Source organism: Acipenser ruthenus, chromosome 35 (genome assembly GCF_902713425.1).
Source record: "Acipenser ruthenus chromosome 35, fAciRut3.2 maternal haplotype, whole genome shotgun sequence".
NCBI classification, from domain to species: domain Eukaryota; kingdom Metazoa; phylum Chordata; class Actinopteri; order Acipenseriformes; family Acipenseridae; genus Acipenser; species Acipenser ruthenus.
Window position 1 is genome coordinate 4,914,790 of NC_081223.1, and position 26,223 is coordinate 4,941,012.

The 26,223-nt window shown below is 45.2% G+C and overlaps 4 non-coding genes across 4 annotated transcripts; 3 read left to right on the forward strand and 1 right to left on the reverse strand.

Moving 5' to 3' along the window:
- Positions 1-586: 586 nt before the first annotated feature.
- On the forward strand, positions 587-658 carry trnae-uuc (transfer RNA glutamic acid (anticodon UUC)). The gene has a single exon. It is a non-coding gene; the product is annotated as a tRNA-Glu (tRNA).
- Positions 659-1,058: 400 nt separating this feature from the next.
- Positions 1,059-1,130, forward strand: trnaw-cca (transfer RNA tryptophan (anticodon CCA)). Its single transcript has one exon. It is a non-coding gene; the product is annotated as a tRNA-Trp (tRNA).
- Positions 1,131-10,047: 8,917 nt separating this feature from the next.
- On the forward strand, positions 10,048-10,119 carry trnae-uuc (transfer RNA glutamic acid (anticodon UUC)). The gene has a single exon. It is a non-coding gene; the product is annotated as a tRNA-Glu (tRNA).
- Positions 10,120-25,172: 15,053 nt separating this feature from the next.
- Positions 25,173-25,244, reverse strand: trnae-uuc (transfer RNA glutamic acid (anticodon UUC)). Its single transcript has one exon. It is a non-coding gene; the product is annotated as a tRNA-Glu (tRNA).
- Between the last annotated feature and the right edge of the window lie 979 nt (positions 25,245-26,223).

Here is a 26,223-nt window from a genome sequence, read left to right on the forward strand (position 1 = left end):
TTTGCTATTTAATTAAAAAAATGTTTTGAATTTGCAAATGGCAGACATTAGGACAATCTGAATTGCTCATATCAAGCTGCGATGTAGCCTATGAGAATCGCTGGTACCATTAAAGGGGAATTAGCTCAAATGGTAGAGCGCTCGCTTAGCATGCGAGAAGTAGCGGGATCGATGCCCGCATTCTCCAAAGAGTTTTAACGTATCTGCGTATTTAGTCCCAACGCATTATGGAGATAAATACAAAGTGTGACAATTGTTTGTAAAAGAGACGCCCGCCCTACATGTGTATTTTAAAGCACAGTCTCCTAATTTGTAATATTCACTAGACTGATAAAATTGCAGTGCGCCGTCCATCGTATGTCTTCCGAGAAGCACAAAGGGAGATTATTTATTTATTTATTTATTTATTTATTTATTTATTTATTAGCAATTAAAGAGTTTGTGTTAATTGAGAATAAAAATAAATGGCTTGAAGTTTGCTTTCATTTGTAACGTGTTTATAATGAAATATCGGTTCTTGTGTTTTTACCAATCATTGTACTGTATACTAGCTACTGTTGCATGTCCATGAGTTTGTTCCTCAGCTTCCCATATGGTCTAGCGGTTAGGATTCCTGGTTTTCACCCAGGCGGCCCGGGTTCGACTCCCGGTATGGGAACGTTCTTGTTATTGTCATTTTGTTACAGAACTGTGGTCATGTGTAATGTGTCTTCAATATGATAATAAAGCTACAGTTACTCGAAATATATATATTATATATATACAGAATGATGCAAATGTATTTGACTCTATTCACATTCCCATCGCGTGGAACCATCGCAGTTTGTTTTTAAATTATATTAATCCCTGGTCAAGACAAAGTCTCTCTGGGGTGGGACGATCATTAGAATGCGGATGTAAGGTCTCCGGTCCCATCATAGAAGCAATATAGTTTATTCACAAATAAATACCTACACATTTATTTATGTTTCTTTTTTTGGGTAAATTAACACATTATTGCATTCTGTCACGTCACGCTGTGCACTCTAGGATTGCATAACAAGCATGCACTACGCCAGGACTTCGTGGCGCAACGGTAGCGCGTCTGACTCCAGATCAGAAGGTTGCGTGTTCAAATCACGTCGAGGTCAAAGCCGTCTTTATTTCTATTCCACTATATTTCATTTTTTAACGTGCCTGGATTTGAATGTCTCCGGACATTTATTTATACAATTTATTGATTATATAGCGACAAACAAATTTCAATCAAGTTCCAGTCTCTCTGCCATTATCTTGCGCTGCTGTGTTTGGTCAGGTAAAAAGGGCGTGACCAGAGCGGTATGGGCAATCCCGTTAGGTAGCTTGCATGTCAATCTCTCCTTCTTTTCTATTTATACACCCAGCACTGCTTCCGCCCTTCGTCTGTGTTTGTTTTTGGTCTGTGTTTGTTTTTTTGTTGTTCGCTCTTTTCACTGCAGGTCATTTCTCTGCTCAGCGCTGGTAGACAGTATCAGCTATTTACCTACCTGCTCAGGTGATTCTTTTCATCATTCAGCTTTTGTATTTTTCAGCAGGAGCTCCATCGTTAGTCTTTTCTGCTCCCTCCAGTCTCCAGCGCAGCTACAGCGCCGTTCAAAGCGCAGCGTCATTCTCAGCTTGCTCTGCGTTTTCATCAGAAAGACTGTTCCGACATCACCGCTGCACTGCAACTCTTTCACAAAGGTGCCTCACAGACCATGGTTACCATGGCAACGCCTCATCGAGTGACTACTGGGAGTGGTAAGTTGCCATGGCGACCAGGCAGCTTTAACAGGCAATGCGAGCCTGTGCCTCACTACTGCAATCTTCTGGCTCCTGCTGCTGCGCTTTTGCAACATGAGAGCTTCAACTCGCCGAATTATGACATCTAAATACTGCAGGCTCCTCTTCTAGACCTACGTTAACTTACTTATATCATCACTAACTGTTCTAAAGCAAACGTTTTATCCATAGACAAGGATTTTAATCGCAATAACCAAATATATGCTACCCTGCTTCACTGAAGCCAATAGTTTCAATTCCAATCGCAACCTCGAGATGGCAGCATAACACCACAAACTACATAATTTAAACTGATTTGCTATCGCTGCGAATCTCGCACACTCCAAACTTTCTATCAATTCCTGCAGTTCGTTGTCTTTCCGAGGGATTCTCATTCCCCTCCTGCCTCAACCTCTTTTGCTTCATATATTAACTTGATTATTTCAAATCAAAACCCCTCCCTTCGAGGATCTGGTCATGAAGCCATGCTTATCAGCTTTCTGAGATGTTAAGAATCCACTGTCACATTAATTTTCCAGCTTCCTTGCATCAGGCCATTCCTGCAACCTTCTTGCTCCCGGATTTGCACTTCCTCATTTGCCCCCAACTTCATCAAGGCACTTAATACAACTTTCAAAGTCCATTTCATTCAATTTGAGCTTCCAGGCACATACGGAAACTATGTCCTACGATTATCAACATTTCAGTCAAGAGTCCTCCAACACCGCAACAGACAATACACTCTTAGACTGCTCCTGATCAAATCAATAGGTTTTGCAGCAGCCTCCGAGCAACGCATTCTCATCCTCTCAGGTTCTGCAGAGGCCTCAGATCTACGCATTCTTCATCTCTGCCCAAAGGCAGACCCATCTCCGACATCATCTTAAACGCCTTAACTCTCAAATACCAATTTCCACTGCATTCAGCAGCTCTCTGCTCTCTATAGCAGGCCACTGCACACTACTGACAGCATTCCATCGTTTCTCTGTTTCTGTCTGTCCTAAACGGAGGGGGTTCTCTGTTTTTGTCTCTCCTAAACGGACCCGAGACACATTTCCTAAGCTCTCCACGCTGCCCAGCTGACAGCTTAGCTGCCTGAGGATGCCGCACTGAGTTGCGAAGGATCTGTCCTTTTGTCCTGTTGGTCCCCTTCCTGTCTCTTGTTCCACTAAATGCCCAGCAGCCAGAGGATGCTGCCTGACCCGTCGGGAGCGAGTGTCAGATTGTTGTATGTTATGTGTTTAAACTTTGCTCTTTCTCTCTCACTTTTACGTCACCCCTCTCAAGCCCTCGTAGGCAACCAGTGAAATGTGAGGTGATGTGAATAGAGTCAAATACATTGCATCATTCTGCAGTAACATTGCAGCAGTAACTGTTGGTTTATCATCATAATGAAAACACATTACACATGACCACAGTTCTGTAACAAAATGACAATAACAAAGACATTCCCATACCGGGAGTCAAACCCAGGCCACCTAGGTGAAAAACAGGAATCCTAACCGCTAGACCATATGGGAAGCTGATTAATGAGCTCCTGGACATGCAACAGTAGCTAGTATACAGTACAATGATGGTAAAAAACTACTAATTCATTACAAACACGTTACAAATTAAAGCAAACTTCAAGCCATTTATATTTATTCTCAATTAACACAAACTCTTCAATTGCTAAAAAATATAAAAAATCTCCCTTTGTGCTTCTCGCAAGGCATACGATGGAGGGCGCACTGCAGTTTTTCAGTCTGCGGGAATATTACAAATTAGCAGACTGCTTTAAAATACACATGTAGGGCGGGCGACTCTGTTACAAAGAATTGTCACACTGTATGTATCTCCATAATGCGTTGGGACTAAATACGCAGATATATTAAAACTATTTGGAGAATGCGGGCATCGATCCCGCTACTTCGCGCATGCGAAGCGAGCGCTCTACCATTTGAGCTAATTCCCCTCGAATTATGCCAGTGATTCTCATAGGCTACATCGCAGCTTGATATGAGCAAATCAGATTGTCAGATTTTTGGCAATGTAGTCTGCCATTTGCAAATTCAAAAAATAAATGGATTAACTAAATAGCAAATATTTCGACTAGAGGTATGTTTTCAATTTCTTCAAAAAGTAGTCTCAGCTCGTTGATTCAGTCGCTTTAAAATCCACCTCTGTGTCCCAATGCAGCAGCACTGTGTGCTGTGGCTCGAGCTTGTTTGACGAGGCAGAAATTAAAATGGTATTGAGTGCTGACAAGAGTTTGGTATCAGCTGTTGATTTCCTTGAAAATCTTTTATAATAAAATGAACACATTTATTCATTTTAAAAATAAGTAAAAGTCAACTGTCAGAAGTGAGATTTGCACCCACGCCTCCATTTGGAAACCAAAAAACACAATTCTTTACAAAGTCCTTGCTTGTGCTAGAGTGCTGCAGCAAGTTAGTTCCCTTTCAAGTCGAAAATAACCATCAAGGTATGGGACATTGCCTTCAGGCAGTAGGGATTGGCTGAGCTTTATGTCAAAGCTGCCGATAGGCCTCCGCGCAAGCTGCCGTGTAAGCCCACCCCCCTGGGAGCTTACTATACGCAGCGCGCGGAGAGTCACTTCCTCTTTTGCCTTCAGCATCAGTAGCGGTAGGACTTAGAGCTATTTAACTGATTGTACTCACTAAAGCTTAGGCTTGAGTAGATGGTTTATCCCCTTCTCCGAGTTTATTTCAGTTATACTCTCCGGAGTTATTATTGTTTATTATTATTGTTATTGTATTATTATTTAGGATTATATATTGTTTAACATTATATATTCCTTTTCGCTTTGCTTCGGCATCGTGTTCTTCGTGGTCTCCATCTTTCCTCTATTCTTAATTATTATTGTGTGGGTTTTTTGTATATATATATTTTGTATATATATTTATATTTTATTGTATATATATATTTTGTTATATATATATTGTATATTGTGTGTTCGGACGCGTGTTGCGTTGGCCTTGGCCCACGCGCATTTTGCATCCTCGGTCTAGCTTAGGCTAGACCGTGTGTGTGTGCGGGTAGTCTGCTCTGCAGTGTTCCCCCCCGCGGCGCGTTCCCTCCACGTGGTATTGCACTACACTCCCTTACCTTCTGCAGCGTCCACAAAAAAAAAAAAAATTCCCTTCAATATACAGAGGAAGACAACCACCAACGTGCAAAATCCCCAGCACCTTTCAGGTAGGTATTGCACAGCATCAGACACTGTACCAGCACTTTGCGTCTCCGCTTGGCGGGTCAGCTGACGCTTAGGCGTCTGTGCTAGCGTTCCACGCTCGGTACTCGCGCTTCGGCGCTCGAGCTCCGGCGCTTTTGGTGTCAGCGCTTGTGCGCTTGGTGCAGCGCTTCGGCGCTTTGTGCAGCGCTTCTGAGCTTGGTGCTTAGTGCTTCTGCACTAGGGGCTCAGTGCTCGACGCTCGACGCTTCGGCGCTCGGTGCTCGACGCTCGGTGCACGTTCCATCAGCGCTTGGTGCTCGGTGCTCGACGCTCGGTGCTCGACGCTCGACGCTTCGGCGCTCGACGCTCGGTGCTCGGCGCTTGGCGCCTCGACGCACGCACCCTCGACGCTCGACGCACGCACCTCGACGCTCGACGCTCGGTGCTCGACGCTCGGTGCTCGACGCTTCGGCGCTCGACGCTCGACGCTTCGACGCCTCGACGCGCGCACCTTCGACGCTCGACGCACGCACCTCGGTGCTCGACGCTTCGGCACTCGGTGCTCGACGTACGCACCCTCGATGCTCGACGCACGCACCTCGGCGCTCAACGCGGCGGCGCTTGACGCACACACTTCAGGTGCTCGACGCTTGGTGTCCGACGCTTAGGCGTCCGACGCGCGCACCTCGGCGTTTGACGCGACAGTGCTCAACGCACACTCTTTGGTGCTTGACGTCAATACTAGACGCTTCGGCGTTCTACTATGTCTGGGTTCCACCGTTGCGTGACCTGTCAGGCCAAGTTGCCTGCCAGCGACCCTCATGAAGACTGCGTCGCATGCTTGGGGCCGGACCATGCCGCATCTGCCCTGGTAGATTGGGCATACTGCCAGCTATGTGCAGGGTTTCAGACACGCACCCTTCGCCAGAGAGCGAGGAAGGCAGTTGGAGGTCGTTCCCCATCCTTGGGCTCGTCCCACACCGTCTCGGCCCCACCGTCATCGATCGTGTCGCTGCCGGCGACGTCTCAGCTCCCTCTGAGCCCATCTTCCCAGCTTACAGCTGGTCAGAGATCTCCAGCCAGGCGTGCTCGGGAACGTTCCCGTTAGTCCCTCCTCTCGCGGGGCATGCCCCCGTCGGGAGTCTCGATCCAGGTCTCGATCGCCTTGCCGGAGAAGGCACTCTCGCTCCCCTCGGAGGGGTAGGCGTTACCAGGACACATCTGGGGTGGCTGAGCTCACCTCCAAGATGTCACAATTTATGGAGCTCATGATGGGACAACAATCCCTCCTTATGACCCTAGCAAATGTGGCGCCTCGGGCCCCAGAGCTAGTAACCGGACCCAGCACTAGTCAGCTGACGGTTCCTCCACCAGTGCCCCAGGAAGTAGAGTGGGACGCCGATGCTGTCTCAAGGGACGCATCTGATGCAGACCCGCTCTTTGAAGACACAGAGCCTGAGGTGGCATCCCAGCACTCTGGGCAGGACGACCCTGAAGTGCTGGATACTAATGACCCTATCTGGTCAGTGGTGGAGAGGGCAGCCCGTCACTGAGGCGTGGACTGGCCTGCGTCAGAGCCAACACGACGCTCTTTATTTGAGTTGCCATCGGCTCCGCCGCTTCAGTCCAGGATGCTCCCGGCGTTCCCGGATTTTATTAAGGAGGTGCAGTCCACCTGGGGAGCCCCGGCCTCCGCCCCGGCGACTTCTCACAAGGCTTCGGCTTTTACCATGCACGGGGCGAGCGAAGCTGGATTAGCGTCCTTTCCGCCAGTGGGCGCCGCGTTCGCCGTGCTAGTAAAGGCGCCGACATTATCGGGGCTGGCTAAGGACCCTTCCTGCCCTAAAAGGCAGTGTAGGATTACGGAGGCCCACCTAAAAAAGGGTTATGCCGCGGCTACAGAGGCAGTTAGACTGTCTAACGTGGCCAGCCTCCTGACAGTCTACCAGGCGGCGCTGATTCGCGACCTGCCTGAGTCCCCATCCGTCGGACTTAGAACCGAGCTGGGTGCAGTTGCACAGCTTTTGGTTAAGCTGGCTCAGCTGAATGCGCGAGCACAGGGCAGGAGCATTGCTTCCCTTGTAGTGGCAAGGAGGCAGCTCTGGCTCTCACAGGCCAGGGTACAGGAGCCTGATAAGGCCCCGTTGCTAGATGCTCCTATATCCCCGGGGCACACGTTTGGCCCAGCGGTGGAGGAGATGCTGCAACGCTCCGTCAAGGTGCGTGAGGCGTCGCAGCAGTTGGCTAAGATGTGGCCAAGCAAGCCTTTCCAGCCAAGGCGGCCGCAGGAGCGCCAATGGCGCAGGGCGCCGCCGCAGCAGCAAGCGCACTCACAGGGCAGTAAAACCGCCCCTTTGGGGGTTTCAGCACGCAGCCAACCCGCGTTTGCAAGACCGCAGCGCGGAGGGTGGCGCCCCAGAGGAGGTAGCAGACCACGCCCTCGTGGCTCTGGTCAGGCCCCTCGTGAGCGAGCGCAGCCTAAGCAGCCCTGAGAAACCCTGGCAGCCATTAACCCACCCCTACACTGTTCCACAGCTTCTGTTCTGGCAACAATGCACCAACGACATCTGGGTGCGCAAGACTATACTCACCGGGTACAAGCTTCAATTCCGGTTAAACCCCCCCCCCCCTTCAGGGGAGTGGTGGTAACTGCAGTGAAGGACTCGGTTCAGTCCTCAGCTCTAAATGCAGAAATACAGGCATTGCTCAAGAAGCGTGCCATTCAACTAGTAGACCCTGCTCTGACCGACCAGGGGTTCTACTCCAAGTACTTCCTAGTGCCAAAAAAGGACGGCGGGCTCTGCCCTATTTTAGATCTGCGACTACTGAACAAATACCTACGGGTGTTGTCGTTCAAGATGCTTACGCACAGGCACATTGTCCAGTCTGTCCGGCAGGGCGACTGGTTTACCACCGTAGACCTCACAGATGCATACTTTCACGTTCCCATCTGTCCGGGTCACAGGAAGTACCTACGTTTCGCATTTCAGAGCAGGGTCTACGAGTTTTGTGTCCTGCCATTCGGCCTGTCTCTAGCTCCTCGAACCTTTTTGAAGTGTATGGACGCCATTTTAGCCCCCTTGCGGGCTCAAGGCATCCGACTGCTGAACTATCTGGACGACTGGCTCGTCTGCGCGCAGTCAAAGGAGCAGTTGGCACAGCACACAGTGATGGTTACAGACCATCTTCAGCGGCTAGGTCTGAAGGTCAATTCAGAAAAGAGCCGCCTCGTGCCGAGCCAACAGACCGAATCCTTGGGTCTGCATCTGGACTCTGTGTCCATGGAAGCGACCCTGTCGACACAAAGAGTTGCCTCACTGGAGCGGTGTCTCTCCCTATTCAGGTTGAGAGAAACAGTCAGCATGGAGCTGTGTCAGTGCATGCTGGGGTTGATGGCTGCCGCCTCGCAAGCCCTTCCTTTGGGCTTACTACACCAGAGACCTCTGCAGGCCTGGTTCAATGCCTTCGCGTTGCATCCGCGGAGAGACAAACACCACAGGTTGAGGGTATCCCGAACCTGCTGGGAAGCACTGCGCTGGTGGAAAGTTCCGTCGAACATCCGCCAGGGCGTACGCTTGGGTCCCATCTTCCGAAGGGAGGTTATTACGACCGACGCTTCCAACCAAGGTTGGGGAGCAGTCTGGAACGGGTCGGGGACTCGCGGAGTGTGGTCAGGACCCTGGAGGTCGGCCCACATCAATGCTCTGGAACTCAGAGCGGTGGACCTCGCCCTTCGGCACTTCTTGCCAGTGCTTCTAGGCAAGCACGTGTTAGTGCGGTCAGACAACACCACGGTAGTGGCGTATATCAACCGCCAGGGCGGCTTGCGGTCCCCCGGTCTTCACCGGTTGGTAACACGGCTGTTGCTTTGGGCTCAACCGCGTTTAGCCTCTCTGCGGGCGGTTCACCTACCGGGCAGAGTCAATTACGCAGCGGATCTCCTGTCCAGAGCAGGTCCTCTTGCAGGCAAATGGCGTCTTCACCCTCGGGTGGTAGAGCGCATTTGGGACTGGTTCGGCACAGCGCAAGTCGATCTCTTCGCTTCGCGAGAGACCACGCACTGCCCCCTATGGTTCTCGGTGAAGGACCTCGACAGCCCCATAGGAGTCGATGCACTGGCTCACAAATGGCCGCCAGGGCTCCTGTACGCATTTCCACCGATTCCGATGCTCCCCGCCTTCTTGGAGAAGGTCAGGGTAGAGCAAGCGACAGTGATCCTGATCGGTCCTCGGTGGCCTCGGAGGATATGGTTCCTGAGGGAGCTCCTTCTGCGAGCGGACCTGTTGTCCCAAGCCCAAGGAGGGCTATGGCACCCGAACCCCAAGCTCATGCAGCTATGGGCTTGGCCCCTGAGCGGGAGCGCCTGTCAGCCTTAGGGCTTTTCGACGGCGGTTATATCCACCATTCAGAGTGCGAGAGCGCCCTCTACTCGGTCGCAATATGCGTATAAGTGGCAATTGTTTCAGAGTTGGTGTCTGGCTGAGGGCCATGACCCGGTCTCCTGCCCTATGGCAGTGATATTACAGTTTCTGCAGAAGCTGTTAGATGAGGGTAAGTCTCCCTCTACACTCAGTTTTTGCTCATATCAAGCTGCGATGTAGCCTATGAGAATCACTGGCATAATTCGAGGGGAATTAGCTCAAATGGTAGAGCGCTCGCTTTGCATGCGAGAAGTAGCGGGATCGATGCCCGCATTCTCCAAATAGTTTTAACGTATCTGCGTATTTAGTCCCAACGCATTATGGAGATAAATACAAAGTGTGACAATTCTTTGTAACAGAGACGCCCGCCCTACATGTGTATTTTAAAGCACAGTCTCCTAATATGTAATATGAAAAACTGCAGTGCGCCGTCCATCTTATGTCTTCCGAGAAGCACAAAGGGAGATTATTTATTTATTTATTTATTTATTTATTTATTTATTTATTTATTAGCAATTAAAGAGTTTGTGTTAATTGAGAATAAAAATAAATGGCTTGAAGTTTGCTTTCATTTGTAACGTGTTTATAATGAAATATCGGTTCTTGTGTTTTTAACAATCATTGTACTGTATACTAGCTACTATTGCATATCCATGATTTTGTTCCTCAGCTTCCCATATGGTCTAGTGGTTAGGATTCCTGGTTTTCACCCAGGCGGCCCGTGTTCGACTCCCGGTATGGGAACGTTCTTGTTATTGTCGATTTGTTACAGAACTGTGGTAATGTGTAATGTGTCTTCAATATGATAATAAAGCTACAGTTACTCGAATATATATATATATATATATATATATATATATATATATATATATATATATATATATATATATATACAGAATGATGCAAATGTATTTGACTCTATTCACATTCCCATCGCGTGGAACCATCGCAGTTTGTTTTTAAATTATATTAATCCCTGGTCAAGACAAAGTCTCTCTGGGGTGGGACGATCATTACAATGCGGATGTAAGGTCTCCGGTCCCATCATAGAAACAAGATAGTTTATTCACAAATAAATACCTACACATTTATTTATGTTTCTTTTTTTGGGTAAATTAACACATTATTGCATTCTGTCATGTCACGCTGTGCACTCTAGGATTGCATAACAAGCATGCAGTACGACAGGACTTCATGGCACAACGGTAGCGCGTCTGATTCCAGATCAGAAGGTTGCGTGTTCAAATCACGTCGAGGTCAAAGCCGTCTTTATTTCTATTCCACTGTATTTCATTTTTTAACGTGCCTGGATTTGAATGTTTCCGGACATTTATTTATACAATTTATTGATTATATAGCGACAAACAAATTTCAATCAAGTTCCAGTCTCTCTGCCATTATCTTGCGCTGCTGTGTTTGGTCAGGTAAAAAGGGCGTGACCAGAGCGGTATGGGCAATCCCGTTAGGTAGCTTGCATGTCAATCTCTCCTTCTTTTCTATTTATACACCCAGCACTGCTTCCGCCCTTCGTCTGTGTTTGTTTTTGGTCTGTGTTTGTTTTTTTGTTGTTCGCTCCTTTCACTGCAGGTCATTTCTCTGCTCAGCGCTGGTAGACAGTATCAGCTATTTTCCTACCTGCTCAGGTGATTCTTTTCATCATTCAGCTTTTGTATTTTTCAGCAGGAGCTCCATCGTTAGTCTTTTCTGCTCCCTCCAGTCTCCAGCGCAGCTACAGCGCCGTTCAAAGCGCAGCGTCATTCTCAGCTTGCTCTGCGTTTTCATCAGAAAGACTGTTCCGACGTCACCGCTGCACTGCAACTCTTTCACACCGGTGTCATGGCAAATTTTGCCCCCCTGCCAAATTTGTCCCCCCCTGAGTCATGTGACATGTCAGCGTTCTGTTGCTATGCGCGTCACTGCTTTTGCTCCACAGATCTTAACACTGACAGTTGGAGTTCGTTGGCGCCGTCATACAATTGTAAGCAAATCATTTTTCTTTTTACAGTACAAATTTGTAATACTGTGTTTTTTCCCCCTCAGAAAACTACATTTATCAATCGATATGGATCACTTGAGAGCGGTATATCGCTACCTCAGCACAGGTGAGTATCCTGAAAAAGCCACCAAAGAAGAGGAGAGGGGTATCAGAAAGAAAGCCAGTACATTCGTTTTGAAAGGTAAAAAAAATAAATAAATATCGAAAATTAATATTAATACATTATAAGTTATTGAAGCCGTCCTGTATTTTTGAAGATGTACATAGACATTTAAATAAATGATAAACGTGTGTGTGTTATTATTATGATTTCCATTACACGAGAGTAGATGTTAAAACTTCATGCTGATTTGAACTCGGCTCTCGCCAAGATAAGCACCAACTAAGACGTAGCTTTACAGTAAACTAATGTGATCCATATGCGTCTCCATCCATTTACGTTTCCATCCATATGATGATGTAGATATCCTTCTGTCTGGTGTTAATGGCTGAAGTGTAATGCTGGCTCCAGGGATCAGCTTATTTGCCTCCCTGGCGCATCAGCACACACAACGGCTGCGATGCTGGCTCCGGGGATCAACCAAAGTGCGGCCTCCCCAGCGCATCAGCATGACAACCGTCTGGATTGAGCTAAGTAGGGTACATCTCTGGGGTTTTCAAGTGGGCACCTTCCATCCTCAGTGTTTCGTCGACTAGCCCACGACACCTCAAGAGGGCTCGACGGTGATTCTGGCGTCCCAGCATCACCCCCCTCCGTCCCCCACTCAACTCAGCCCAGCTTACTTACCTGTCCCCAGCCAGAATCTTTCCGTCTCAACCACAGCCAGTTGCTGCTCCTCTCTGCTGCTTCAGATAAGTTCTTCACTGTGCGACGCAACTCTTGGCCACTGAATCCGACGTCTCTGAGAAACCGGGTTGTAGAGTGTGCCACAAATCCTCGACAACCCACTTCCACTGGGTAAACCCGAACTCTCCATCCTCGCTGTTCCGCTTCAGTGGCTAGTTGAGCATACCGCAGTTTCTTCCTCTCATACGCCTCATCTACAGCATCCTCCCATGGCACTGTTAACTCTACCAGGTGAACAAGGCGTGCTGATCCAGACCACAAGACAATATCTGGTCGAAGGTTAGTGGTGGCAATCTCAGGTGGAAAAATAAGCCGTTGACCAACATCTGCCAGCATATTCCAGTCTCTAGCAGCTTCCAGTTGTCCTGGGCGAGGATTGGTTTTAACACCTTTTCTTGGTGGTTGCTCTCCTGGGCGGAGGAATGTTGTCTTTTGTGTGTAATGTTTTGATGGAACAGGTGGCAACTTATTGGTCATGTTACGCTTGTCTTCCAATGCTAAGGCCAAACATTGCAGCACCTGGTCATGGCGCCAAGTAAACCGTCCTTGGCTAAGAGCCACCTTACATCCTGTCAAAATGTGCCTTAATGTTGCAGGTGTTGAACACAAAGGACATGAGGGATCCTCTCCTACCCAGAGGTTTAGGTTCTGTGGTGATGGGAGAACATCATATGTTGACCTGATGAGGAAACTGATCCTGCTCTGTTCCATTGACCATAGGTCTTGCCAGCCAATCTTGCGTTGTTCCACACTCTCCCATCTCATCCATTCTCCCTGTTTGGCCTGGGAAATGGCCTTTATACACCTCATCCTCTCCTCCTGCTTTTGCACCTCGTTGACTACCAGCTTCCTCCTTTGAGCTGGGGCCGCCTTGTGCCATGTAGGAGGAGTTGAACTGAAACCAAGACCCCCTCTTCCATGCTGAACTTGCCCCATGATATCACCAATTCGAAGGGCAGCCTTTGCATCTTCCACAGCTTTCTTTGCCGCCCACTTTCTTCCAGTTTTCAACACAGGTGCTGCCTCCCTTACGCATTTATCGCGTGACTCTACTAATGTCATTTCCAGTCTGACCTTGGCGCACTTAAACTCCTCGGTTAGAGCAGAGACTGGTAGCTGCAGTATTCCTTTACCATAAAGTCCCACTCTGCTGAGGCAGTGTGGAACTCCCAACCATTTCCTGATGTATGAACTGATTAAAGCTTCCAGCTTCTCTACTGTTGTCAAAGAAACCTCGTACACAGTCAGTGGCCACAGCAACCTCGGCAGTAGACCAAACTGAAAGCACCAGAGTTTTAGTTTACCTGGTAGAGCGCAGCTGTCTATGCTCTTCAACCCTTCCACTGCTTGTTGTCTAACTTCTCCCACACGAACTGTGTCCTTTAGATCCCCGTCGTACCATCTCCCAAGACTCTTCACTGGCTTCTCAGACACTGTTGGTATTGCCTCACCATTAATGAAGAATGTTTTAACTACTACTTTGCCTTTAATTATAGAGATGCTCCTTGATTTAGTGGGCTTGAATTGCATTCGTGCCCATTCAATGTTATTGGTTAATTTGCCCAATAATCGATTAGTGCAGGCTACTGTTGTAGTCATGGTTGTCATGTCATCCATGTATGCTCGAATTGGTGGTAGTCGCATTCCAGAAGCCAAGCGCTCTCCTCCTACTACCCATTTTGATGCCCTAATGATTACTTCCATTGCCATGGTAAAAGCCAGTGGAGAAATGGTGCATCCTGCCATTATTCCAACCTCTAGGCATTGCCATGTAGTGCTGAATTCTGAAGTCGAAAAACTGAATTGCAAATCTCCAAAATAGGCTTTCACTAAATTTGTTATTGTCATCGGTACACTGAAAAAATCAAATGCTGCCCAAAGTAGTTCATGTGGCACTGAACCATATGCATTAGCCAAATCCAGGAATGTCACATGGAGCTCCTTCCTCTCCTTTTTAGCTGATTGAATTTGTTGCCAGATCACATTGATGTGTTCTAAGCAACCTGGGAAACCTGGAATGCCTGCTTTTTGTATTGAAGTGTCAATGAAGCAGTTCTTTAATAGGTAAGCTGACAATCTCTGAGCAATAATGCTGAAGAAAATCTTGCCTTCTACGTTTAATAGGGAAATGGGACGAAACTGACTGATGCTTGTAGAATCTTTTTCTTTAGGTATAAAGACTCCACCTGCTCGGCGCCATGCTCTTGGTACAACCTGTTTTTCCCATGCCACTTTCATCAATTTCCACAGAATTCGTAGAACTCCTGAAGCACTCTTGTACACTCTGTACGGAACTCCATTAGGCCCTGGAGATGATGAAGCCCTTGCTTTTTTCACAGCTTGCTCTATTTCTTTCCACTTAGGTGCACAGTCCTCCATTTGGTATTCTGGTGGATTGATAGGTGGGATGTCTGACGGAATTGACATAGGCTCCTGCCTTTTTGAATCTGTATGTGTTTCCTCCAAATATCTCTCCAGCTCAACCTTAGATGCTTTTAGTGTGCCATTCTTCTCACTGGTGAATAACTTCTTTACAAATTTGAATGGGTCTTTATAAAAGTTACCTCTCGCACGCTCCTTCTTTTGTAGCGTTTCCGTAGGCGCTCAGCTCTGCGCAATGTTGCAAGCTTATCTTTTATGACCCTTTGTAAGAGATTGAGTCCCTCCTTCTGACTTTGTTCTGCTCTTCTCCATTGGTTCCTCAGCTGTCTCCTTTCTCTAACTAAGCGTTCAATCTCCTGCTGCCGTCTAGACTTTCCAGGAATAGTTTGTACTTTTTCCTTCCTTTTTTCAACTCCAAACCTCTCACTTCCATATGCGTAGATGATGTCCCCAAATTTATCCAGCTTCTTTTCAACTGTTCCACTTAATCTTTCCAATGCAACGCAGAGATCTGTGTTTACTGTGTCCCATGCAGTTTTCTCACAAGCTCTTGGCCATTTAACTCCAGGCTTGTGCCCGTTGAGGTTCTTTTCTCTCTTATGCTGGTTTGTCTGACCGGGTTCACAAGGATCATTAGGTTCATCACTAACTGTGTCCATGCAAGTCCTCCTCACATCTATGACAGGGGTGCTGATATCCTGCGAACTGTGGTTTGCTTCCTGTCGCTGGATTTCATTCGACTGACTTGACTGACTTCGTAAGAAGTATTGATCAATGCGAGGCCCTTGTCCCTTCTCCCTCAAGCATTTCATTCTCCCTTGATGAATCTTCAAACCCCTGACCATTGTCGCCTTGCTCCAGCCGCAGACACAAACCTGGAGTTCCATGTCTTTGTTAACTGCAGATCTTGAACTAGTCTTTTGTGAAGTACTCTCCATACTCATATCCGTTTCCGTTCCTAAGTCGTTAACCGTGTTGTCCAACGTTGAGTCATCTTCCGCCCCCGCTCTCGCAGACTCTAGGGGTATTTTTCTCTTTAATTTCTTAGAAGCCTTGGGCGGGTGTCTCCAGCATCCTGTAAACACAGAGCTGGATACTGCCGACAAGGGTAGCTAACCCTTACCAGCCCCAATGGGGTCTCTTTCCTCCTGTCAGCTGTCTCTCCAGGCTGTCACAAGGTCTTTCCCTTGTTGCCAGCTGCACTATTCACAGCAGTCACTGGACGTATCCAGATCTTCATGATTTCCATTACACGAGAGTAGATGTTAAAACTTCATGCTGATTTGAACTCGGCTCTCGCCAAGATAAGCACCAACTAAGACGTAGCTTTACAGTAAACTAATGTGATCCATATGCGTCTCCATCCATTTACGTTTCCATCCATATGATGATGTAGATATCCTTCTGTCTGGTGTTAATGGCTGAAGTGTAATGCTGGCTCCAGGGATCAGCTTATTTGCCTCCCTGGCGCATCAGCACACACAACGGCTGCGATGCTGGCTCCGGGGATCAACCAAAGTGCGGCCTCCCCAGCGCATCAGCATGACAACCATCTGGATTGAGCTAAGTAGGGTACATCTCTGGGGTTTTCAAGTGGGCACCTTCCATCCTCAGTGTTTCGTCGACTAGCCCACGACACCTCAAGAGGGCTCGACGGTGATTCTGGCGTCCCAGCATCACCCCCCTCCGTCCCCCACTCAACTCAGCCCAGCTTACTTACCTGTCCCCAGCCAGAATCTTTCCGTCTCAACCACAGCCAGTTGCTGCTCCTCTCTGCTGCTTCAGATAAGTTCTTCACTGTGCGACGCAACTCTTGGCCACTGAATCCGACGTCTCTGAGAAACCGGGTTGTAGAGTGTGCCACAAATCCTCGACAACCCACTTCCACTGGGTAAACCCGAACTCTCCATCCTCGCTGTTCCGCTTCAGTGGCTAGTTGAGCATACCGCAGTTTCTTCCTCTCATACGCCTCATCTACAGCATCCTCCCATGGCACTGTTAACTCTACCAGGTGAACAAGGCGTGCTGATCCAGACCACAAGACAATATCTGGTCGAAGGTTAGTGGTAGCAATCTCAGGTGGAAAAATAAGCCGTTGACCAACATCTGCCAGCATATTCCAGTCTCTAGCAGCTTCCAGTTGTCCTGGGCGAGGATTGGTTTTAACACCTTTTCTTGGTGGTTGCTCTCCTGGGCGGAGGAATGTTGTCTTTTGTGTGTAATGTTTTGATGGAACAGGTGGCAACTTATTGGTCATGTTACGCTTGTCTTCCAATGCTAAGGCCAAACATTGCAGCACCTGGTCATGGCGCCAAGTAAACCGTCCTTGGCTAAGAGCCACCTTACATCCTGTCAAAATGTGCCTTAATGTTGCAGGTGTTGAACACAAAGGACATGAGGGATCCTCTCCTACCCAGAGGTTTAGGTTCTGTGGTGATGGGAGAACATCATATGTTGACCTGATGAGGAAACTGATCCTGCTCTGTTCCATTGACCATAGGTCTTGCCAGCCAATCTTGCATATATATATATATATATATATATATATATATATATATATATATATATATATATATATATATATATATATATATATATATATATATATATTGTAACACAGCAGGGAGGGGGTTAAAGCCTCCCTGAGTGGAAAACATGTGCAGAATGCACATTTGTTTAGTTTAATTGTTTTGGTTTATTGTTTCATTGATTTGTTAATTGTTTTATTATTAATTATCCCCTGCACCTGGTAGCTATTGTTAAATTAAAACCAGGTGCAGGGTATTTAAGAGAGGCAGCTAGTCTGCTCATGGCTGCTAAGGAGAAGGAGACAGAAGAGGTGCTCTGTCTCAGAGTAGCCAAAGTAAATAAAAAGTGTGGTATTTAACCAGTGTTTTGGTGTAAGGACGGGGAAACAGCTTAGCTGTCCCGTGGTAGTCAGGGTGTACCTGTTTGTTTAGTTAGGGCTCGTAAAGAGCTAGGTGTTTATTTTGTGTTTGTTTATTTTTGTGCTTATTAAAAATTGTGCAACCGCACTTAAAAATCCATTCTAGTGTGTTGGGTCTATTTTTAAAGGGGCAACGAATCAAGTGAGTTGCAAATCTATTACATGTGGTGGCAGCGTGTGTGGGCGCCCCTAGAGACCCAGAAAATGGATTTTAAAGAACTGATCGAGAAGATCAATAAAAATACAGCCGCTCAAAAAGAGCAAAATGAGAGATGGGAGAGAGAGCTGGGGTTGGCCCCGCTGAAGAGACAAGTGCGGGAGCCGACCGAACTGGAGCTGTTGTTCCAAAGGTGGGAGCAAGCGAGAGGAGCCCCGCTGACTCCAGCCTCAGAGCCCAGTGGGGAGGAGCCGCCGCTTCCAGAGCCCAGAGGGGAGGAGCCGCCGCTTCCAGAGCCCAGAGGGGAGGAGCCGCCGCTTCCAGAGCCCAGAGGGGAGGAGCCGCCGCTTCCAGAGCCCAGAGGGGAGGAGCCGCCGCTTCCAGAGCCCAGAGGGGAGGAGCCGCCGCTTCCAGAGCCCAGAGGGGAGGAGCCACTGTTGCCAGAGTCACCGGTGGAAGTCAAGGGGGAGGATGTGCCGCCTCCCCTGCAAGCCAGTCCGGCGTTGCCGAGGGAGGTCCCTTGTCCCGACAGCGTGGACACCTGGCCGGAATGCCCAGACCTCCCTCCGCTTGACCTGGCTCCCAAGTCGCAGTACAGCCAGGCACAGTCGTCTGCCTGGTCCCTTGCTTCACTCCCCCTGGAATCCCAGACGTCGCTGCGCAGGAGGAAGATGTCACTGCGCAAAAGGCAGACGTCGCTGGCGCTCCCCCTGCTGATTGCTCCATTCCACATACCTACTGCTCTGCTCCCCCTGAGATTAAAGACGTCGCTGCGCCGGTCCACAGCCACGCGCCTCTGCCTGCCAGTCCTGGCTCCCGGTCACCGGCATGCGCTGTGGTCGCCCTGGACAAGCCGTCTGGGTCCCTCCTCGTCGGTCCTAGGTCCCTCCCTGGAAACGCCGGAGGGACCAACCCACCCTCAAGCCCGCCCGTGGAAGAGGGCGACAATTGACATTGCTGGACTTGAGGGTGGGTGGTCTTTTAAGGGTGGAGGGAGGTGGCCGTCGAGTGGCCGGTGTCTTGAAAAGACAAGGGGGGGGAAGTGTAACACAGCAGGGAGGGGGTTAAAGCCTCCCTGAGTGGAAAACATGTGCAGAATGCACATTTGTTTAGTTTAATTGTTTTGGTTTATTGTTTCATTGATTTGTTAATTGTTTTATTATTAATTATCCCCTGCACCTGGTAGCTATTGTTAAATTAAAACCAGGTGCAGGGTATTTAAGAGAGGCAGCTAGTCTGCTCATGGCTGCTAAGGAGAAGGAGACAGAAGAGGTGCTCTGTCTCAGAGTAGCCAAAGTAAATAAAAAGTGTGGTATTTAACCAGTGTTTTGGTGTAAGGACGGGGAAACAGCTTAGCTGTCCCGTGGTAGTCAGGGTGTACCTGTTTGTTTAGTTAGGGCTCGTAAAGAGCTAGGTGTTTATTTTGTGTTTGTTTATTTTTGTGCTTATTAAAAATTGTGCAACCGCACTTAAAAATCCATTCTAGTGTGTTGGGTCTATTTTTAAAGGGGCAACGAATCAAGTGAGTTGCGGAATCTATTACAATATATATATATATAATATGAAAGAAAAGGTTTAAAAGATTAAAATATCTCTATATATATAACTAGTAGCAGAAATGTGAGTACCAGAAAACAGAATTTGTATTAAAGAATACATATATATATATATATATATATATATATATATATATATATATATATATATATAGAATGGAGAGTGTCTCTGTAGGGTTGTGACCAATGAAGAGGAGAAGACTGCCATTCTCAATGAAGTTCACGCAGGACACTTTGGGATCAAGAGAATGATGGTGAAAATCATTCAACGATTTTACTGGAAAGGGATTATAAAGGACGTGGAGCAATGGGTACTTTTTTATTTCTTAAAAACCTAATTTTTTTGCTTTTTGTCGCTTTTCCATTCATGATTTAAGTATTACTTGTTTCATCATTACTGTTTCCCTTAAGATCCTGAATTGTGAAGCATGCCAGAGATTTGAGAGGGTGAAGACTGTTGCCCCAGAACTGAAGCCATGGTACATGATCGGTGAGTATTACATAATTAAACTTTTATAGTGAGGTCAGACAAAGAATGGAAGAACATACATAATTTAAACACAGTCTGTAATATGTAGAAAACTAAGAGCTTAATCTGGTAACAAACTTTCTTGATAGCCAGTTAAACAGATTGTAAGCATGTGCTCACAAAACATCATTTGACAACAGGTTGCAGTTTACAGACTAATTAGAGCAAGTGTCACATTGTCACATGACATACATCTGTAATGTGATTAATGTGTCATCCACAGGGGGTGGAAATCTGCTATGTTTTGTACAGATAGGTGCATCAGGACAATTTCTAGTACAAAAAGATGCAACACCCATTGACAACAATGACTGACCAAAAAAAAAGGGTGCCCCATTTAAATGTGTTTGACTCTTTGGGAATTAATAATAACCATGATTTCCGTTCCCAGGTCGTATCACTGCTGCAGTACAGTGGAAAGTCAGTTTGGATCGTGTGGCCACATGTACAGCAGCAGCAGGGATGTAGTGACTGTGGACTGTTTACCATTGCAAACAGCCTCACACTCTGCATGGGTGAAGATCCAGGTAAGTTATGTTATGATCAAAAGCAAATGCGTGATCATCTTTTTTTTGTTTTGTAGCAGGATCTCTTACTCCTTTCCCAAGCTGTGAGAGAACTCCCCTCCCAGAGGTACATTTCTGTGATGTGGAGGTCTACTGCACATGCAGGAGACCATACAGTATTGGACTGGAGCTGATGGTGGAATGCGGGAGGTGTGGCAAATGGTTCCATGGCCAGTGTGAAGATCTACAGCCAGATGACCTCATAAGTATGGAGGAGTATATGTGCTCCATTTGCAGAGTTACACACATGGGTAAGCATGTAAGTAAAGGTGAAACAGATTTATTATTTTGTTTTTTACTATATGTTTTTTTGAACATTTTATACTAAGCATTCCAGCTTAGTATATTATACTAACACTAAAATTTGGTAATGCCTGTCAAACAACTTTACCATAATTTATAGCTATTTACATATGTACAGTAGGGCATTGTTAATAAGGCTAATTGTCTTCAGTGTTTATTTTTCATGAGCACACAACTACTTATTTTGAAGACTTTTTTTTTTCAGGAGACCTTGATTCTGTATTGAGACGTTTTTATTTGGAGAAATATTGCAGATGCTTTTGCACTTTCATTTTTAATTGGTATGGTAGTCTTAGTTTCTGAGCTACTGAATTATTGCCTGACTTGAGTATTTCCAGGGCAGAGATATCCAAAGTAAACTGGATGTCAGTTCTAACACCCACCTTGTTTAATGTAGTTATTGTGAACCAGCTGGGGGAGGGGTTGATTCACTGTATTGAAGTGAAATTGTGCCAAATAAGGTGGGTGTAACATGATATAAAAGTACAGTAAATGTAATTCTGAAGTAATAAACAACTTCACATTTTACATGTACATGTTTCAGACAGTACATGTAATGCTTAAATTTCAAATTCGATTTCCATTCCTATTAAATGATATTAGACAATTACATACTATACAAGTTAAGAGTATGAAATGTCATTTTTAGACAGGCAGCCTCTAAAGTCCTTCTTTTTTTGTGGGTTATGTGAGAAGGCATTTTAAAGTTCTGTTAAACCTGCTCCTAACACCCCACTCCATAGGTCAAGACCTTGACGTGGTGAGTGGGCTTTTTACCAAAGCTGACCTGCAGTATAGCTTTTTTTTTTTTTTTTTTTTCACCACTGCTTACGCATTAAGTCCTGGATAGCACTTTACAATGGAAATATGCAATCTGATCATGTACTGATCATGTTTTATTGTGAAGAATACAGAAAATAAAGTTTGTTACATTTTTCAACATCTTGTGCCTTTTTTGTGAATGTCTTTCTGGTTCTGACTACTACAACTGATACACAACTCACTAAATGATTGAGTTCAGATTTCTGCTCGCCATGCAGTGCTCTCAGTGGACAACTTGGATCTAGATTGACTTCTACTCTAGCATTTACACAAATCTGACATCCTCTATGCTTCATTAGTTAAGAGCCTGAATTATAGACACTAAAGTCAGGGAAATATGTAGTGGTTAACAATCACATTGCTTCTAGTTCCAAATTTGTACTTTTGAGTGTTCGAAGTTATGGAAGAAACATTCTTATTTTATAGCATATGATATAATTTGGCTTCATACATATTTAACAAATGCATATACAGTATTACTGATAACAAAGGAACAACAACCAATCTGCAGACCTGCTTTGAGAAATGACAGGCTCCATTCTAGGATGATGCCAATGATCTGACAAACACTGTAGGAAGTGGCAATACATACAATGAGGGTGTATTACTTCATTTTTTTATGACAAGTTATATGGTTAAACTAAGAGAAATTTGTTTGCAGATTTATTGCAAGACCATGCATGAATAATGCTAAATATTAAACCTTTTGACCTGTTAATTCCTTTAATTTTTAACATTCCCTAAATATTTCTCACAATATACACTGAAGCTACTGTATAACATATATTAATCATACTGCCTTATTGGAGTAAATAACAATATTTGTTGATCACAAACTTATTGGCACATTTTCAATTAAAGTCTGTAAGTTAAGGTTAGTCTTAATTGAGTTAGTCACTATTAATCAATTAGAAACCGCTACTTATCAATTTAGCAATATTATTAAAAAAAACAAAAAAAAAAAACATTAGCTGTAAAACATGCACAGAAACTGAAGCAAAATAGTTTGTCCACTTAGCACAGCATGGTCAAAACAAAGGAGTTGGATCTAGATGTGAGAAAAGCACTTGTTACAGAAACTACTACAGCAGCAGGGGAATCGATAAAGTGTTGTGGATAAAAAAAAATCGTAATACAAAAATCCACAATAATCAAGAAGTATTTGAAGACTAATTCAACTGAAACGATGGAAAGAAGTGGACGTCCCAAGAAAATTACGACTATAGCATAAAGAATTGTTCGAGCAGCTCGCAAAAATCCACCATTAACAGCCAAGGATTTAAAGAAATATCTGGTATAGCAGTGTATGAAATAACTATACAAAGTCATCTAAACACAAAAGGCTTATACGCTACCTTAATGGTAACCAGATTTGACAACAATTCAAAAAAAAAATAAAAAGAGTCTTGAATGATCTTTAGTTAAGGGTGTCAATAATTTTGTCTGCAACTGTATGTAATCATGACAACTCCCTGATTGTGATCCATAAGTATAGCAAGACTAAACATCAACATGACTACCCACAAATGTGTAGAAATTATTACCAGACTATACTTCTAACTTATTGTTTGTTATAAACATTTTGTTTATTTGAAAAGTTACAATTTTAATATAACGTTTGCGTTACAGTTGTGATCATTTAAGCTGTTCTACTTTATTATTATTATTTATTAGCATATATATGTAATTAAAAAATATTTAATGTATTTTATATTTACTGTAAAAGCTATTATGTAATCACGTGAAGAGCAATCAAATGCAATACAACCATTGATACAAAAAACATTGTTAAATATTAAAAATAAATCTAATAGTAATACGAATAAATGTAAAAAAACACGCAAACGTAATTTTGAGTAAGTAAAACAAAAGCAATCAAATTAAATACAACCATTTATGATACAAAAAACATTGATAAATATAAAAAAAATATATAATACGAATAAATGCCAATAAAAAAGCAAACGTAATATTCAGTAAGTAAAATGCCTAGATGTTTGACCCTATCCTCTCTTCGCATCGCGAAACTTAATCGTCACGTGACTCGTACGCTAATATGTCACATGACTCAGGGGGGGACAAATTTGGCAGGGGGGCGAAATTTGCCATGACACCGGTGCCTCACAGACCATGGTTACCACGGCAACGCCTCATCGAGTGACTACTGGGAGTGGTAAGTTGCCATGGCGACCAGGCAGCTTTAACAGGCAATGCGAGCCTGTGCCTCACTACTGCAATCTTCTGGCTCCTCCTGCTGCGCTTTTGCAACATGAGAGCTTCAACTCGCCGAATTATGACATCTAAATACTGCAGGCTCCTCTTCTAGACCTACGTTAACTTACTTATATCATCACTAACTGTTCTAAAGCAAACGTTTTATCCATAGACAAGGATTTGAATCGCAATAACCAAATATATGCTACCCTGCTTCACTGAAGCCAATAGTTTCAATTCCAATCGCAACCTCGAGATGGCAGCATAACACCACAAACTACATAATTTAAACTGATTTGCTATCGCTGCGAATCTCGCACACTCCAAACTTTCTATCAATTCCTGCAGTTCGTTGTCTTTCCGAGGGATTCTCAGTCCCGTCCTGCCTCAACCTCTTTTGCTTCATATATTAACTTGATTATTTCAAATCAAAACCCCTCCCTTCGAGGATCTGGTCATGAAGCCATGCTTATCTGCTTTCTGAGATGTTAAGAATCCACTGTCACATTAATTTTCCAGCTTCCTTGCATCAGGCCATTCCTGCAACCTTCTTGCTCCCGGATTTGCACTTCCTCATTTGCCCCCAACTTCATCAAGGCACTTAATACTTTGAAAGTCCATTTCATTCAATTTGAGCTTCCAGGCACATACGGAAACTATGTCCTACGATTATCAACATTTCAGTCAAGAGTCCTCCAACACCGCAATAGACAATACACTCTTAGACTGCTCCTGATCAAATCAATAGGTTTTGCAGCAGCCTCCGAGCAACGCATTCTCATCCTCTCAGGTTCTGCAGAGGCCTCAGATCTACGCATTCTTCATCTCTGCCCAAAGGCAGACCCATCTCCGACATCATCTTAAACGCCTTAACTCTCAAATACCAATTTCCACTGCATTCAGCAGCTCTTTGCTCTCTACAGCAGGCCACTGCACACTACTGACAGCATTCCATCGTTTCTCTGTTTCCGTCTGTCCAAAACGGAGGGGGTTCTCTGTTTTTGTCTCTCCTAAACGGACCCGAGACACAATTCCTAAGCTCTCCACGCTGCCCAGCTGACAGCTTAGCTGCCTGAGGATGCCGCACTGAGTTGTGAAGGATCTGTCCATTTGTCCTGTTGGTCCCCTTCCTGTCTCTTGTTCCACTAAATGATCAGCAGCCAGAGGATGCTGCCTGACCCGTCGGGAGCGAGTGTCAGATTGTTGTACGTTATGTGTTTAAAATTTGCTCTTTCTCTCTCACTTTTACGTCACCCCTCTCAAGCCCTCGTAGGCAACCAGTTAAATGTGAGGTGATGTGATTAGAGTCAAATGCATTGCATCATTCTGTGTGTATATATATATATATATATATATATATATATATATATATATATATATATATATATATAATTTCAAGTAACTGTAGGTTTATCACCATAATGAAAACACATTACACATGACCACAGTTCTCTAACAAAATGACAATAACAATGACGTTCCCATACCGGGAGTCAAACCCGGGCCACCTGGGTGAAAACCAGGAATCCTAACCGCTAGACCATATGGGAAGCTGTCTAACAAGCTCCTGGACATGCAACAGTAGCTAGTATACAGTACAATGAGTAAAACATTCATTACAAACACGTTACAAATTAAAGCAAACTTCAAGCCATTTATATTTATTCTCAATTAACACAAACTCTTCAATTGCTAAAAAATATAAAAAATCTCCCTTTGTGCTTCTCGGAAGGCATACGATGGAGGGCGCACTGCAGTTTTTCAGTCTGCGGGAATATTACAAATTAGCAGACTGCTTTAAAATACACATGTAGGGCGGGCGACTCTGTTACAAAGAAGCGTCACACTGTATGTATCTCCATAATGCGTTGGGACTAAATACGCAGATATATTAAAACTATTTGGAGAATGCGGGCATCGATCCCGCTACTTCTCGCATGCGAAGCGAGCGCTCTACCATTTGAGCTAATTCCCCTCGAATTATGCCAGTGATTCTCATAGGCTACATCGCAGCTTGATATGAGCAATTCAGATTGTCAGATTTTTGGCAATGTAGTCTGCCATTTGCAAATTCAAAAAATAAATGGATTAACTAAATAGCAAATATTTCGACTAGAGGTGTTTTCAATTTCTTTAAAAAGTAGTCTCAGCTCGTTGATTCAGTCGCTTTAAAATCCACTTCTGTCCCAATGCAGCAGCACTGTGCTGTGGCTCGAGCTTGTTTGACGAGGCAGAAATTAAAATGGTATTGAGTGCTGACAAGAGTTTGGTATCAGTTGTTGATTTCCTTGAAAATCTTTTATATAAAATGAACACATTTATTCATTTTAAAAATAAGTAAAAGTCAACTGTCAGAATTGAGATTTGAACCCACGCCTCCATTCGGAAACCAACACACATTATTCAGCCATTTGGATGCTGTCACAAAGACGGCCAGAGTGGGTGGCGTCAGACCGGAAGCAGGAAGGAATTCAAACACAGACAGACGGTGATGGTGATGAGCTGAGTGCAATGGCTGCACTCAGCGTT